This window comes from Haliotis cracherodii, unplaced genomic scaffold, assembly GCF_022045235.1.
Source record: "Haliotis cracherodii isolate W230 unplaced genomic scaffold, xgHalCrac1.p SCAF_1, whole genome shotgun sequence".
NCBI lineage: Eukaryota > Metazoa > Mollusca > Gastropoda > Lepetellida > Haliotidae > Haliotis > Haliotis cracherodii.
The window spans coordinates 42,442,151-42,447,013 of NW_027266264.1; the positions used below are offsets into that span (position 1 = coordinate 42,442,151).

The following is a 4,863-nucleotide window of genomic DNA, read 5'->3' on the forward strand; positions in this document are numbered from 1 at the left end:
TATAGTCGTACACGGTAGTGTACATATCCTTCAGAATATCGGAATGCACTTATATAACAACAGGAGAAAATGCCTTTATGGTCATAGATTAGAGTCATTAAGAATTCAGTTTCAATGGTTTTTAGTACTCTGTATAACCAAAGTGCGATTTTGTAAAAGGACTTCTATGAATAGAGAGCAGGATCCGCTGCTACAATTTCCGATAGGGAGCCCGCATCGTTGCTTGCAACTATGTTTATTATTATTTTAGTAAAATCTAAATATTTTTTACATTTGTATACTTATCCTGCATTACTCCGTATTGCATTTACTGCTGTCTTTGACAGAGAGACGAACTGTGTGAGATCCAGCTACTGAAGAAAGTTGTTTCCATCTGTCCAGGAAGCAGCGCCCCCTCCCACACAGTCGGCACGTGACCCGGAAGACATGACGTCATGTCAAAACACATAACTGCTTTAACATAACATCGGAAACTTCGTGGGGAGGAAGCGGAGCGCTGGGGGGGCACTTAGACTTCATAATGCAGGATAAGTATACAAATGTAAAAAATATTTAGATTTTACTAAATTTTTTAACTTATCCTGCATTACTCCGTATTGCATCTTTATCAGACGGCACGGCCAGTGGGCATACCTTCAGATGTGAGCCAGAAGAAAACCCTCGACAAAGGTCCGATGAAATCGCCTCGCATGGACAAGAGATGACCGGAACACCAGCGACCATTCCTGTCGAAGGAAACGAGAGTCGATGCAAAAGAGGGAACCCGAAATGCAGAAATAGTATGAGGCGGGAATGCCAAAACTAGAACTGACCTAAGAGCGAATGCGGAACGCAGTAGAGCCCTCTAATCTGGGGTGATAAACACCAGAGAGTTCGACGGGCCCCGCTCAGGGTAACGGAGAATCAGTGGCGTCGGGGGTTGGAGACCTGTTGAGCTACCACCAGGGGACCAAAGCTATGAACGCCGGCGACATCCTCAAGGCTACATCACGGAGGTAGTGGTTGGCGAAAACGGTGTCGGATCTCCAAAAACAGCCTTCCATGATCGATTTGAGGGAACAGTTACTGTGCAGAGCCATGGTAGACGCGACGAATCTCGTGGGGGTTGTTAGCCTTGGGGGGGGGGGGGGGGGGGGGGGGGGGTCCAATCCGGCGACTTTATAATCTTGGAGGATGACCGCCCGGAGCCACAGGGAGATAGTATTCCGGCTGACCTCCGACAGCGACGAAGGGGAGACCGGTAGGAAAAGGCGTTTCCTAGACTTACGTCAGGCTTTAGACCGTCGCAGGAAAACCCTCAGGGCCCTAACTGGGCATAATAAAAGCTCCTCCACGTCGTCGGCACCCACAATCGACGAAAGGGGAGGGATGGTGAAGGATCTATCAGGCTGTCCGGGGAGTAGATTCTTTGCGATGAATGCCCAGCACAGCCCAAGATGAACTGCTCCATGAGTCCCGCGTTCGAACCGGACCCGAGAGACGTCGAGGGCGTGGAGCTCACTAACCCGGGCGGCCGTAGCCAAGGCCAGTAGAAACACCGTCTTCTTCGTTAAGTCGTAAAAGGAAGACGTGTGGAGTGGTTAGAAGGGAGCCTCCCGAAGAGCCTTTAAGACCACATTCAGATCCGGTGGTCTGAACTTGGCTTTCTGGTCGTCGAGACGAAACAAGCGCAGCAACGCCTGGAGTTCGGGAATTGTCGTCATTCTCCAGTCGTCCGGGATGGCAAGGACGGAGTTAATGGCGACCAGGTACGTGGAGATGGTAGAGATGGTACAGAAGAAACTCAGCCAGGAACTGCGGTGATGCCATCATCGGATCCTGATGCTTGTCAGAGCAGAACGCCTGGAACGAGGACCATTTATCATCATATAGTCCCCGTGTAGATGGACGATGGGCGAAAGCAATAGCCTTGGACTCTCTAGTCGAATAGCCCTTGGCTCCTAGGGCTTTTTGCAGATGTGCCAGGCGTGCAGATGAAACCGAGCGGGACTTGGGTGGGGCAACCGACTGTGTGGGTGGAGCAGCAGGTTGGACCACGCTGGCAGTTCTAGAGGGTTGTCTCTGGTGACGTTTCGGAGGTCGACAAACCAACTTCTGGCCGGCCACCTAGGCGCGACCAAAATCAGTGTCAAGTGCCGAGTGGCCTGGATCTTTTGAAGAACCCTGGGAAGGAGAACCGGAGGCGGAAAAGCGTACGCGCTTAATCTCTCCCAGGGAACACTGAAGGCGTCGACTGCTACAGTGGCCGGATCCGGGACCGGCGAGATGTAAGTCGGCAGCTGACAGTTCTGAGACGTGGCGAACAGATCGATGTTTGGAGTGGCGATCGTTTGACAAAGGACTGTGAAGATCTCTGGGTGGAGTCGCCATTCGGTGGGAGCCACCTTGTCCGGTCTGGACAGAGCATTCTTGCAACCTGGAATGTGCTGAACAAGGAATTGCAGGTCTAAGCGGTCCACCAGGTCGAAGAATCGGAAGGTCTGGTTGAGCAGGGACTGAGGGTGGAGAGTACCCTGATTCCTCAGACACCACACCACGGTGATGTTGTCCGTGGAGATGGTCAACTGGGCGTGACGGAGAATGCTCTGCCAGTGGGAGACGGCCAGTATGAGAGCTTCGAGTTCGAGGTTGTTGCTGTGCCAGTGGAGTCGATCTCCGGACAACAGCCCTGCAACTGTTTGAGTCCCCAGATGAGCCCCCCCAACCCTGTTTGGATGCGTCGACGAACAAGTGGAGGGAGGGCTGTAGCGCGGTCAAGGAGACGCCGCCGCAGATGTTCGATTCCACCGTCCACCATCGGAGGAAGGGGTGGAGGTGGACCGGGAGAACGATGAGGGACTCCGGATCCTGCTGCCGGATGAAGGGTGCGAGAAACCGTTGAATTTGACGGAGTTGGAGGCGACCTCTGGCAGTCAGGTCTTGAGCCGACGTAAGGAGACCCAACAGAACCTGGCATTGGTGCAGAGTTTGAGCCTGTTGGAGGGCAGGGAAGAGATGAGCGAGGATTTTCAACCACCTGTCTCTGGGGACTTGGAGGTCCTGATTCGTGAGAAACAGGCCCCCGATAAACTGCAGACGGAACGATGGGGTCAGCTCCGACTTCATCTGATTGACGATCCAACCCAACTGATTGAAGAGCCGCAGGGTAAAATCCCTGTGACGCAGTAGCAACGCCGAGTCCCGATTGTTGAGGAGACAATCGTCGATGTATGGATCGAAGTTGATGTTCCTCAGGTGTAGGTAGGCGGCGACCGGTCGGGTGATCCGTGTGAAAAGCCACGGGGCAGTTGAAATTCCAAATGGTAGGACCGCCCACTGGTAATGGGTACCATTGAAAAAGAACCTGAGGAAGCGCCGGTTGTTGGGGTGGATGGGTACATGAAGATAGGCATCCTGGATGTCGAGGCTGATCAGGGAATCGCCAGCGGAGATTCTCGTCCTGAGCAGTCGCAACGTCGTCATTCGGAAGTAGGGAGGACGTTCCAGGTAGTGCCGGTTGAAAGTGGAGAGATTGTGTATCATGCGCCAGCTGGTGGTCCCCTTCTTGGGCACCAGAAACACCGGAAAGTAAAATCCTGGGTGTCGAGCCGGGTCGTGTACGATCTCTATGGCCTCCTTCTGCAGTAGGGAAACGATGCTGTCGTGAAGGGGCCGAAGTTGGTGGGGTGAATAAGCGGCTGTTGACGGAGTAGACGTCAGAGGAGGCAGCGCAGCCAATGGGAGCCGGTACCCCTGACGGAGGACGTTGGTGACGAACGGGTCCTCCAGTATGGACCAGTTTCTCCAAAACCGGCCTAGTCTCCCACCCACAGGTGTGTCGGTGACCGGAACGGCTGGGGGTGGGAGGTCCCAGTCGTTGAGGTCCCGCCGGTCAACGCTTTGAGGTGGAATCGGCACCCTTGCCGGGGCGATGATCCCTTCGGGGCTGGTAGTTGCCACGGGATCTACCACGACCACGCCCTGTCTGGCCACGAAAGGGCGAGGTATGTTTGGAGACGACCTTGAGGGAGGAACGGCGTGGTTTATAGTTGCCTTTGGAGGACTTGGCCGCTGATTGGTGTGTGACATGCTCCAAGGCTCTGTGAGCAGTTTCATCCCTGGCGAAGCTGGAGACTCGGGCGTGGGTAGCGGAGATAGCACCAAGGTTGTCGTAGTAAGGAACGCTTGAATTCGGAATCCCAGTCCGTGGAAGTCAAGTAACCCAACCGTCGAGTAGTGGTGATCTCCGATTGCGCAAGTGATCGATCTGGCAAAGTTGGAATGTCACAACCGTGCGTAGGTGGTCGATCCTGTTAGGATTGGATTCAGCGAGATCCTGGTCAATGGCTCTGGCAGAAGAGGCAAGTGTAGATAGTGGCTTCAAAGTACGCCGCAGTTCCGTTTCCACGAAAGCGAGTCGGGAGTCCGGCATACGTATGGTGACGGACTGGGAAGACCCGGTCATTCGATGTAAGTCCTCGTCAAGGATATGTGCACCGTCGGCCACGTCGAAGGAGTGGACGGGGAAATCATCCCGCCGGAAACGAGGAGCCTTGAACGACGGCGTGAGGGACAACTTAGCGAAGTCCTCGTCCAACGCCGTAACCAGGTCAGTCAGCATTGGGTCGGGTGGTAGAGAAGTCGGATTAGACCAAATCGTCGACTTTTTATTCACATCGGAGCCCGGGGAGGGAGCGACGGAGGCCAAACGGTCCGCCAGCCAATCAGCAACCTATGATATGGCATGTTGGAGTGCCGACGCACACGCTGGGTGAAGGAGACTGGCGACAGGGGACTACAATAACTGCAACGCTCTGTGAGGGTACACGGGGTTGTACAGCCCAGGCAGCAGGGGTGGGGGTCCTGTCCAGATTTATTCCTGCG

General features: G+C 54.3%; 1 pseudogene; it reads right to left on the reverse strand.

The window, feature by feature from the left end:
- Nucleotides 1-1,268: 1,268 nt before the first annotated feature.
- LOC139455831 (uncharacterized) lies at nucleotides 1,269-2,370 on the reverse strand (annotated as a pseudogene).
- Nucleotides 2,371-4,863: the final 2,493 nt, after the last annotated feature.